The 12,934-nt window shown below is 39.9% G+C and overlaps 1 protein-coding gene across 3 annotated transcripts in view; it reads right to left on the bottom strand.

The window, feature by feature from the left end:
* Positions 1 to 12,359, bottom strand: part of LOC119731189 (pituitary homeobox x-like) — a 42,132-nt gene extending 29,773 nt beyond the window's left edge. For 2 of the 3 annotated variants that reach the window (XM_038204254.1, XM_038204256.1), the window contains exons 1-2: positions 11,606 to 12,359; positions 1,562 to 1,816 (exon numbers count right to left, since the gene is read on the bottom strand). The gene's annotated coding sequence lies outside the window, so the exon portion shown is untranslated. Of the gene's footprint in view, positions 1 to 1,561; positions 1,964 to 11,605 lie in introns of those variants that run through there. The other variant, XM_038204255.1, reaches the window with a different exon arrangement.
* Between the last annotated feature and the right edge of the window lie 575 nt (positions 12,360 to 12,934).

The raw sequence follows: 12,934 nt of genomic DNA, 5'->3' as shown, positions 1-12,934 counted from the left end.
AAAATTGTGGAAAAGCTACAAACCAAGGCCTGACTGATATCTTGAGGAGATTAGAGGGGAAGTTATAGGCCTGCCCAAAGTCTAGTAGGAATCATGGTTGAGCCTCATTCTTAATTTCTTTACGTTGTTGCAATTCACCATTGCATAAATGCCCAAGTCGTGCAAAAAAGTGTAAAAGGTCAATTTCTGTTTCCTTCGTTATATCAATAAAAACTATTTAAATAGAAAATATCTCATTTTCGAAAAAGGGAATTTAATGGTGGAGAAAACTGATTTAAATAACCTTTCAATATTTTCAATTAAAAACAGGTTATTATTGATGCTTTGTCCATTTCACTCAATTTGTATAAAATAAAATAAAAAGTCAAAAAAGTTGTAATAGTTCGTCTTGGTCAATTTCTATGCATGGTAAAAGACTTTAGTTTTACTAAATGTTTGCCAATCTTCCATAGAAAGTGTTACAGGTTCGCAAAGTCATATTATAGTGACGTGGATTATAACAGGCATACTCTCTAAATTCCAAAGAGTGAAATTAGGGACTAGACGTGTTAGACTTAAAATCACTCTCATTTTCGATTGAAATAGTCTGCAAAATGAACCACTTTAGTCGAAGCTCGAGTGAAAACTCGATCTTTACGATTGAAGAAATTTCACTCTAAAACGTCTAGTCCTAGTTTCCGACTGTCGGAGTGAATCCACATTGAAATGGAGTGAATTTTCACTCTTTGGAATTAAGAGTACTCTTCGTGTCAGAGTGTTATGAAATTTATTTCCAGAACTAACTGAATGTTTGGACTTGTCCAAAAAAGAAGGGGGAAGTGGTGAACCAAAATATTGCTCGATACAATATTGGTCCATGTCAACTCTATGTTCTTTGACGAGTCTAGCGCTAATTGGAGGCGGGAAATCGGAACTGACCAATCAGGAATCAGGATATTCAATCTCATGGTTAGTTTAGGTCGCTTCCCCTGGTTGCCAAGGTGCACTTTAACTGAAGTATGAACTCTGACTGATGCTGACTGCACTTTAAATTGGAACATTGGAGCTTTTGTGAATTCATGCCAAGATTTGCACCAAAATAACGAAACGAATTTGCTTCTGATAGAAACGTTTCCATTTTTTCTACCAGATAAATTCAAATAACTCAAAGCTAGATCGAAAACAGTGAGATCTCGATGATTCAAAACCTGTTAACTCAAAAACCCTTCAATAACTCAAATTAAAAGCTTCTTCCTGTCAATAATAGAAATCCATTGGATAACTCAAAACTCTGCTTAGCTCAAAATTTGAGCCAATTCCCTGATGTTTGACTTATCGAGATTTCACTCTACTTATAAAAACAATGTTTTACAATTTGCCTTTCAGATCAAGGAATGAGCAATGAAAACAGAGCCAAAAAATACAGAGTCTGCATGAAAATAAAATTCGACTAAGGACTATATAGTAAAACCTTGTTTTAATCGTGTGTGTTTTCATTGGAAATAAATAATGCAATTGAAATGCTGTTTAAGTGAATGCAGAAAATTCTTTTTTTTCAATCCATGAAATCCAAAGATCTTACCTGAAATATCAAGCTGATGATCCTTATCCAACTCTTCTGGACGATGCCAGTTTGCACTAACCCGCAGTTTTTGCTTCCACTTCCAAAATACCAGTTTGCGCAGATGTTCTCGAGATGTACGAGTTGTGGAGAATTATCAAACTTAAGTCGGATGATTTCACTGGATGGTTTTACTAAAGAGGGAAACTTTCAGCCAATGGCGGCAAGGGACACTTAGTCGTCGGCAGTCCTTCAAACAAGATGGTGGATGTAGGCCTGCAATGAAAACACAGACACGAATATCAGAGTAAATCGTTCGTGTGTCCGTGCTGACTAGAACCAATCGGTAGAATGCCTGAGGTGTCACTTGAACCCCCAAGGGCTATCCTAGGCCTTCATCGAATCAAGTGTACGGCTGTGGAAAATACAGGAAATCCCGTGTAACGCCAAGTGGTGATCTGCGAGGCAGGGAGCCCGCCTCGTGGTCACTGCAAATTAAGGCCGAGCTATCAGGCCGAGACTGGTATACGCTCCCCCTTCTTACCACGTATACGGATAACACCATAAGGCAGTGATGGTTAGTCCGCCCTGCCAAAACTAATCACCAATCAAGTCCAGTGAGTTAACTTGCCTCGTTCTGCCTAGGATACCGCCCTTTCACTCCGTCTCTGCACCATCACGCACTACCGCGTGATGTATTGTTTCAAGGAGTTTGGAGATTGGCCGAAGGAGGGTTACACCCATTCGGGATACAGACAGTAACATGTGGTGCTGTCAGGGTCTATAAAGTGCAGCCAGGGGTGACGAGTATTTTGCGTGGGTCTCCACCCGTCTCCCGGATGTTCTGATAATGAGCCCTGTTCGTCTTGTGCGCGTCTGTGACACGCAACGACACAGATTGCAACCTCCCCATTGCGGCCACCTGGACATGATTCCACCTGTCTTAAGCGGACAGTCCAATCGGAAAAGCTATGGACATTCACAGGTTAAGTCATTAATTGGCACACTTATCAACAGACACTCAAAGTAAAATTCGATATCATTATAGTTCCCCAATATTACAGTTTTACCAAAATGATATTACATTTGACAAAATAATATCATTATGAAAACGGTATTTTTTTCGTTTTGAGGGACAAAATAACCGGTTGTTAATTTGACTTTTTGTAGGGCCTACCAGGTTCAGTGGATTCTGATCTGCAGAGGTACGGGCTAAAAGCAAAAACAAATATTAAGTTTTCGAATGTAGCATACCGGGAAAACGCTAAGTTCCATTTTCAAAAAAAAATCTTGTTTTTTTCCCGGAAAATTGAACACAACAAAAGTTCACTGTTATTTCTCGCACTGATCTCATGTTTGTAGTAAGGCAAAAAAAGGTAATGAGTTCGGCCTACATAGAAAATAAATATGTGTCGGGTTCAAAATGAGATTTTTTAACGATCTTTTTACCGACAGAGTATGAACCGAGAAAATTGTTACGACCCCTTGCCGACAAAATATAAACCGAGAAAGCTGGTAGCAAATGGTCTCATCTTTTTAAGAGTAGGGGCCTAATAGCATCTGACAGCCCCTCGACGCGAAGTTAGCAAAGTCATTCTCTTTGCCAGGGTGAGTGGAAAAGATAGCGAGTGAATTTGACAGCGCTTCTTAATTCCAAAGTTCCCGACAAATATCCCGATAAGCCTGGTAAAGGGGAACGCGTTTTTGTGGCAGCACAGAGGGGTCGATAGGAACTGCGTCCGTGACTACAGTTTTTTTTTTTTTTTTTTTAGTTTTGGGCGGGATTTTTTTGGCGGGAATTGGAGACGGGATTGTGTCACTCGTGTATCATCGCGCGCGGGGTGTTGCGGGGGAAAAAAGCGGGAAAGTAAAATGGGTGGGTTGGTGTTGCTAATACCGTGTGATCGCGCGTGGCTTTGGTGAGATTAGTCTCAAGGGTAAATATAGGTTGCTTGGGCTGACGATGCATGGGGTTGGGTGTTGGTGGCAATGAGTGCTGATTGCAGAGTGTCCTACTTAGGTTTGGTATGCTAAACGATGAGTACGCACTTGATGATTGAACTGAAACTGAAGATCAGGTGTAGGCGGGTCTATATACAATTTACAGTTGACAAAGTGGCATCAACGTGAGCTGTGTTTACAATCAAAACCCCCAAAATATATTTCATATTTAAAAAACTATGTAGCACCAAAAATGATAATGACTGGAAAGCCAATTTCATCAACTACTTTAAGATGAAAAAAGTACTGAAATTGCTCAATCCGTTCAAAGAATATCACCATTTAAACGCAATGACCGTAAAACCTGTTTGGTAAAAAAAACCAATTTATTGTGTGTTCTGACCGTTTGGAACAACAAAGAAAATGACACAGAATACTTGTTTCAACAACTGTCAACAATTGTGATTAAGTAATTTGTTTCATTTAAAAGTATTTTATGAAATGGCTTTCCAGTCATTATTATTTTTGGTGCTACATATTTTTTTTAAACATGAAATATATTTTTTGACTCATCCTGTACACTCTAAAAGTCTCGGTTTAGTGTGAAATTTATACTATGATATACGGACATCTTGACTGTATTGCGCATGCCTAAGTACAGGGACAGGTCACTAAGGCAATATGGCAATAGAGACTAGATTTAGAGTCCAAATTTCATATGACACCGGATCAGATTTGACCCGGAATCAGGATCGTATTTGACCTTGCACTTTATAGGGTAAAAATGACACTTTTCTAGGTTCAAATGAAAATTTTACCAAAGCTTCCGGGTCAAAGTGACCCCCAAACCAAAAAACGACCAAGTGCCATTTTGACCCAGTGTAGCGTGAATCTACATGAAATATGGACTCGTTGGTAGTATTGCGCATGCGTAAGTATGATAATTAGGAGAGTGACTGGTCACGTGCGAGGGATTAACCAATAATAGAGAAAAGGAGTCCGATTTTCATAGGAGTCGGATTTTCATATGACACCGGAAAAGTGTCATTTTGACCCTGAAATGTATCGAGTCAAATAGAACTCAAAATCCGGGTCAAATCCGACGGGAACTCTTTAGAGTGTAGAATTCAGTTGTACGTGTGGACCTTTCTTTTGTTTGTAAACATTGAGGGCCATTTTGTATGGGCTGCCGCAAGCGCATAAATTGAAGCCGCGGTTGGCAACATATTTTTCCAAAAAAGTCCTCATATTTTTCCAAAAAAATCCTTATAACACCCTCATTACATAACAAAAAACATCTTTAGGAATTATTTCGTAGGATTTGTTGATAATTTTGTATTTTCAACGATTAAAATAATATTTTTGTAATCATGAATAACTATTCTTCATTTTTGCAGTGTTGGACCTTCCATAGTTTGGCAACCTGTGGTTGGCAAAATGGTCGGCGACTGAAAGGTCTATAATATTATGAACTTCGTTTTTTGAAATAGAATGTATCTTTTCATCCTACACTAAGTAAAAAAGAAGAAGGAATATTACAAATAAGAAATGAAAGAATTCCTACAATCGGAAACAAAGAAACAGAAGGGACTTTAAACGAAACAATGCAAGGCCATTAATGAACGTCAATTATGCAGAGTTTGCGTGCACTAATTCTTTGATCTGCGCTCCGTAAGGTAGGCGCGTGAGTAAGGCGTGACACATCGGTAGTTCGGATATCCTCAATGATGTCGGATCTGGACGCTGGTGGCGTCGGCCCAATTACGAAATGGGGGGGGGGGGGGAGTTGAGAAAAAGGGTTTCCCAGCCAAAACCGGTGGGAAAACCACACTTGTGACGTAATCGCATAAAAAAGAAGAAATGATTTTGATGGTTAGCGCACGTCTTGTGCATGTCCCGAGTCTTCAAATCTGAACATTCTCTCCAGTAGCGTTTCTAGGTTTGAGTCGTTCGGAAAGGGGGAGGGCCGGGAAGGGGTGGGGGAGCGAAATAAGTATTTTTCTGGAAAAAGTGGCCCCAATTTGTTTCCGTTCGGTATTTTAATTTTTTTTAAGAAAAGGGGGTTGATATTAATACCAATCAAAGTTGAGAGGTCACCGTGCTATCTCTTTTTATAGGCCGCCTATGCTTTGGATTTTTGTTGTGCTAAAAATTGCTGGTTTACACTTGTCGATGAAGCAATGTCTCCGACCTAAGTCGGACCAACAAAGTTGACTTTGTACGTGACAGGTATGAGGAGTTTACAGGGTTTCCCCAAAAAAGTTGTGCAAGCAGATATCCTTAAATTTCTCAAAAACTACTCAACATGAGTATTTCATCTTGATGGAGCATATTAATTATACTCTTGTGTATATTCATCAAAAATGCCATGAAAATCCGTTCATGCAAACGAGAGACCTAACAGATTATAAAAGGCCATGGGATTTACACAGTTAATTTACATCAGAGTGAAAAGGCCTATGACAATCTTATCCACTGGGATTAATCCCATTGGAATGGTGAAAAAACCTACAGCCTTTTACAATCTGTTGGATCTCTGGTTTGCATGAACGGATTTCCATGGCATTTTCACTGATTATACGCAAGAGTATAATTGATATGCTCCATCAAGATGAAATACTCATGTTAAGTAGTTTTGGAGAAATTAAAGGATATCTGCTTGCACACTTTTTGTGGGACACCCTATAGTGTTTCTACTTTCTACACACACAAAAATAAAGAGAAGAATTGTTTGTATTTTATTAGTCCAAGTCCAATGATTCCACTTGACAATGAAACACATCCTGTAGATGCAACCCAGCAATTCATTGCACTGATTAAGTAACAAGCGAGGAGTCATAATGCCTCATTTTTATACGAAGGAAACACTGATGTAACACGAGGCAGCGACAACTCAAATTGTCTTCCACAATTTAGTCGAGTTCCGGGCTCGTTCATTCAGCCAATTGCTTCATTCAGAGTGCATCGACCTCCATACTATTGCGATCATGTGACTGTGTCTTCCATAAGGACAATCTACCAATCACAATTCCAGTTGCTTACGACTCGTCATTGTTGTCTATTGCCAAAAATTTCCGCGGGCCTGCTTCCAAAACAGTTGCAATTTACCAATTTGTGTGACTTTTACAACACTGCGTCATATCCTAAAGATAGCAAACTTCTTCAAAGACAGAGTATACTTCTATTTTTGGGGTGGCTTATGTTGGATTGGCCAGCCAGTCTATCACAAAACATTTTTCATCATATATATATGCATGTCTCCCAAGTTAAGCTAAGGTAAGCTAACTTAAGTTAATGAACTTGATTCGTCACATGCCGAGTTGTCATTTTTGTCGAAACAAAAAAAGGACAGTTTGTTTTCCAAAATTGTTCTGATTACTTAAAGGATGAGATGGATTTAAAGAAAGTCACACTAAGATGATTGATACAGAAAGCAGTTTGACTCATACATCTTTACTTTTTACTTGATGTCTGACCACAAAATACTTTCGAAGAAACATTAAATTCTAGGTAATTGTTGAAGACAAGTCGTTACGAATTAACTCACGGTACAATCAGAACAAAAAAAATTAGAGGTAAAACAAGTCCCAAAGACGCTAGACTTTACAGTTTTAAATATCAGACGATGTTTAAAGTTGGTATAAACGTGCTTTTTGGGTGTGGCACCTTGAAAAATAAATGTTCAAATTGAATAGATAATTTTCTAGCATTACATTAGTTATGAGCTTTCCAGGAAGACATCACAAGAGAAAAATCAGCCCACGACAAGTAATCAATTAATTAATTTCAACTTTTGAATTAAGAGTGGGACGCTCCTATTTCGTTCTAAATAGTACAAGAATCATTCAAATCACTTATGTACTTTTCAAGTTACGGAATTTTAAACTCAACCACCGGTTTAAAGTTCTGTCCACGGATCACACAAAAGGTGTGCGTTCTTTCAGCAAAACGAAAACAATTCACACATCCCTTTGTGATTTGTTTTCGTTTTGCTGAAAGAACACTTACCTTTTCGTGATCCGTGGACAGAACTTTAAAACGGTGGTTGTGTTTAAAAGTCCGTAACTTAAAAAGTACATTAGTGATTTGAATGATTCTTATACTGAAAGAAAGCTTATGAATTTAGCTTTCATATCCTAGATTTTAAAAGTGCTACATTTAGAACTTTACTAAAACAATGGTCCCGATATTTAGGTTTCGTTTTTTGTTGCTCACCCTGTGTATTAAAAAATTTCTTTAATTTTGCAATAAAGAAACCTTGCCACAGCATGTGCAGTAACGTAAGCGTATGTGAATCGCGACACCAACGGTGTAAGAAACCACTCCTTTGACCCTGACCCAAACTGAACCCCACACCACAAGAACAAAATCTCCAATCTTTCTAAACCTTTCTCAAAGGCCGAAGTTGCCTACGACTTGTCTACCGCCCGGGGCGCGCAGGGCCGGCATCCCCCAACGGGACCAGCGGCGCGATTCACCCCCTGACGACCGAAGAAAGATGTCCTCATTGCCTCACGCTGTTCGGAGATCAGTCTCCTTCTGTCTCCACACCATGGGAAATCCAGAATCTTGAGTGTCCCTTTTTCTTTTCTTCGGACGTTCTTGTTTTTCTCCCCGCAGATCGACAGCCCACCGGGCAAACTCGATGATGGACGCGGGAGAATTCAAGCAAGTGTTCCCCCGGATCATTCACTTCCGACCAGGGGTCAGCTAGCACTGGAAGCCCGGAGGGAATCAGAGTTTTTTTCTTTTCAAAACCTCTGAATTCAAAGGGTTAAACTTTAGAACAGAATGTCCAGGAGAGGGATTTCACGGGTGATGTCGCAGCGAATGCTAGGACAAATTTGACTTAATCCGGCAGCTCATGGTAGCAGCACCGCAGACATGGGAACAATTATTGACAGGGCTCTGGCGACTAAACGCTGAATGTCTGTTGCATAAAGCAACATTGTGAAAGTTCATGTTGACGATGGGTTGGGTATACATAATGGCAATGTCATGTGTGTGGTTGGGGTCGAAGAGATGACATTTTAAAGCTGACAAATTGCCCGAACAGATGCTAACTGCAAAGCGTTTTTGCACATCACGTATATATTATGCACTTATTGCACCTACGGCAATGCTTTCGTGGAGAACATGATTTGCCGATTAAGTAATGTATACCTTGTTTACATGTTTATTGAATGTCGTGCAATAAACTCTATATTTTTCACACAGTACATGATTGAAAAACCATCATTTGATGTCTGTTCAGCCATATGGTTGCTAACCGTTGTTAGGCAAAGCTAATCCGATTACGTACTTAGACGCTATAACAGAGCAGTGAAATTCATGCACCCCCAAAACATGGCATTTTGAACGTTGTGTTTCTCCGAAAATACGCTCGGTATGATTAAAATGTTACATTGTAACTGAAGAAGAAATTCTAAACTTCATGTCAGTGAAAAATTCGCCGTCATCGATGCCGAAACCTCAATACTGGTTACTCTCAAAGCTGACCTTCAAGTCTGGAAGAAATCGTTCAAAAACTTCCCCAAATGTATGTATTTATCCCAATTTCTAGGAATTTATCCCAGTTGTTGTTTCACGAGTAGCAGAACACTTACATTATCTAAGTATATTTCGAATTTCAGCTTAATCTGTTTTTGCGAACGTTAGTGTTACAACGTGAACCATCTCCATGGAAAATTTCGAAGAGGATCGAAACAATTATTTGCCGACCCAACCTATGTGCATTGTTCAGCATAGCGCCGTAGGCGCTACGGCTGACCGATTTCGGCCAAGCACACAATGATGACGGGCATATTAGCATATTCATTAGCGTCACTCGGCGTGACATGGCCTGGGTCTCGGTATCAACCAATGGAAGCCGGCAAAAGTGTGATATTTCTTAATTAACAACTCGTGCAGGAGGCTTTTATCGAATTGTTAACTGCACACCGTAATGAATAGGAACCTCATTAATATTCTTGAGGCTTGATAGATATTGCGAACGCCAGTGTTACAATTTTTAAAATTGCACGTAGCGAGGCCTAAGTAATGAACATATCACAACGACTTTCAGCACATACTTGGATCATTATAGGGGAAATAAATCCTGAAAGTTGCATGAAGATACGGTCCTCAAAACTGGAGAAATTAGTTTTCAAAGATTTCTCCCGCCAACGTGACCATGTCTGTGTACATGAAGTTTCATTCAAAATAAAGTGTTACGTAACCTTTAGAAATCGCCCTTCGCAACCATATGGCTGTGTTAGCCTGACTAATGTACAATCTATGATTGTTGTGATTTAATCATTTTCCCCATTTTAATTGGCATAGTTGCGAAAAAGCCTTTGTTTGTGTACGGATTCTTCTTCTTTTTTGTTCTTCTTTCAAAATCCCATAGACAATGTACACGTGTTGTACTGTTGCTTGGTGCTGTCATTTTAATCGCGTTGTGCTAAATTGTCGTGAGGTTTTAGAGTCACGCAAAATGTTTAAAAACACAAAGAAAGTATTTAACAAAGGTGTTGAATCACCGTTAAGTTATCAGCGATATCACCGACGTTATATTGCCATCGTAATAAGGGGTTATGATTCAAATATGGCATCACGTGGCTTATGCTACTTGCTTTATTGCGCCTATTATTTATGTCGTATACGGATTCTGTTTACGACGTTTCACTATACGTGTCCTACGGCAATAGCTTGACAGAGAGGTATGGTTCCCCGCGGCACATGGCGCTGAGTGGAATTCCAGGTATGCGTGATAGATCGCGATGAAGGTGAGGGAACCAGACGAAAATGTCACCTCTATGCGGCACTTTTTTAGAAGGACGTAGAACTATTATATTAAAGTTAAAGTCTGACTCTTGCTGTAAAATTCAAAACACGTAGCGAAACAGTTCAAAAATGATGCAGCAAAAATACATGTACATCAATGTTCAAAGATTATCTTGTCGACAAAATACAAGTTGGTACCCTGCATGCGTTAGCCACTGAAATTATTCAATTAATTATTCATTTAACTAATCTAGCACCCGATAAAATCCCATTGTATTGTAATGTATTGTATTGTGTTTGTAATGTATTGTATTTGTATACATGTTTGTTGTCATTTTTAATGAGTGCAGGGCCCAAATGGAAACCAGTTTTGAAGTGTTTTGGCATTACCTAGTAAAGAAATGTAATAAATAAATATAAATAAATAAATGAGGTAACCACATGCACTTGTTACTAATTCGGTGATTGCCATATCACTAAGGTGGCACCACACTGTGCATTATAGTACGCGTAAAATTACATTGAGGTGCGCGTACAGTTTGAAACCATATTGGCCACTGAGTGCGCGCGTAGTGCGTACCACCTGCGCGCAAGCATGGTGCACCTCAGTAATGACTTGTAATGATTGTCGTCGGATTACTCATTGGTTCGTTAACGACTGCGTCATACACGCGAACGCACCACTGATTACTAACGTCCATTGGCGAAACACGTCACTGTGCACTACTTCCGGTTCCAATAATCCCAATGATTTTCAGTGCTACCCCGTGTGTAGTGGGCGTGGTTTAAGATGAAATGAAGTCACACTTAAGAACTGGTTAGTGTGACGTCACTTCAGTTTAAACCATGCCCACTGCACATTGCGTATAGCATTTGAACCATTGGAACCGGAAGTTAACACAACTGTAGTGTTTATCCAATGGGCGCTAGTAATCAGTGTTGCGCGCGCGTGTATGACGAAGTCACTAACGAACCGCATATAGATCTAGAGAAAGTAAGACAACAATACGCGCAATACTCTCACGACATACTTACTTTGTTTTAAACCAGGCCTATATTGTCATACATTTTAAGTCTTATAATATAAACAAAGACAAGGTAACCCTAGTAAAGCTGGTCCCAGAATGCGTAAAATTCTTTTCAATTGATTCAAAATGGCTATTCACTTTAGTCTTTTCATGCATTCGGCGTGCACAATTGACCGGATTTGGCTCATTGCGGGGTAATCCTATACAATAGCACTGCCCGGTTCTCTTTACCAGCCAGTATCAGGTTGTCACAATGGACATCAGTCAATGAGTCGGTGCATACAGGCTGGCCCTTTGGGACCAGTAAAATAAAAGTGACCTAGTGGCCTACCTGTATCATGCTGTGTGGTTTGACGTCCAATTCGCTGTTAGGACCACGGACAACCATGCACCTTCCTCAGAGACCAATCCAAAAATAATTTCGCAAGCAAGTGTGGTCTGAAAACTCTCCAGAATCACATTTTTCCTAGACAATATTAAGCACGACACCAACATGAGATGTGGCTAGGTTATACCCCCTCGAACATGATTCAAGAGCTCGTCTGGAGGGACTCGCATTCAACGCGGTAAGGGGGGGGGGTCGTAGCTGGCCAGGTGTGTTTTCCACATCAAAAGTCTGTCAATGTCACACTACTGGAAGAGAAAAAAAAACATGTTTCACAACAGCTTCGCGTAGTCTGAGATTGACAAGCCCACAGTGATCTCCAAGTCGGTTTGTTGCGTGACACGCCGTCTGGCCGGGCCGAAAAACAACTCCGAGTTCGTCTCGTGTTCGCTCGTCAGTAAAAAGGTTTTCTCTTGGCGAAACTTGACGGAGTAGAATATGTCACGCCTAATAGTCTGACGTACTAGAATACAGATTCCACTTTAAAGTTCAAAACAGCGGGGCATATGGTGGATTCGCTTTTTGTCGTGTCGTCAAATTGAATTGAGGAAGGTGGGCCGAGGCTTGTTGTGTCAGTGAGTGCAAACTTTTAGTTGGTACATTCCGTGATGCATTTGCTGTCTGGCCTGCCATCCATCATTGTATGCAACGTTAACACAGAAGCTTCGCATTGCTTAGGAATGCCTGGTGTTTGCACGTGGGCCATAAGAGCTCTCGTGCTTTATTCCTGATTGAAGATTTAGCTCTCAAAACAGTCCCATTCATTAAACATTCCACTACTGATATATTCAACGCCGTTGCCAGAGGAAAAGTACACCTGGTTGTAGAACGAGTCTTTGTTGGGTTTGTTAAATAATACATCACGATTCCATAGGTGAAAGTCCATTTTAAACTCTGCAAATTTCGCTCTCTCATTACCTCGGCATTCGGTTCATTCAAGCCTTAGAAGTGAGGTTTTTTTTATTCCAAGAAATACGAACACGTAACCTAGCCTGATAGTGTTAAATTCTAATGTAAAGTGTGTCTTCAAGAAAAGACTGGAATTCTGGACCAATGGAAGGGCAGCTGAAATTGATTTAAAACCTATTCTTGATATTATTTGTCTACTGAATTAAAATTATAAAAGAAAACGCCTACTAACATCGGTCGACGAGCTTCGGAGAGACAAAATACAGTTGTAAATGTGAAATTGTGCCTTAAAGTTAGGGCTTCACTGTGGATACAAATTAAAGTCTTGATTTAAAGTACTTTAAAGTACATACATTTTTAGCAATA

Source organism: Patiria miniata, unplaced genomic scaffold (assembly GCF_015706575.1).
Source record: "Patiria miniata isolate m_02_andy unplaced genomic scaffold, ASM1570657v1 HiC_scaffold_23, whole genome shotgun sequence".
NCBI classification, from domain to species: Eukaryota; Metazoa; Echinodermata; class Asteroidea; order Valvatida; family Asterinidae; genus Patiria; species Patiria miniata.
Note: the sequence above shows the minus strand (reverse complement) of the source record. Positions and strands in the feature narration are given on the sequence as shown.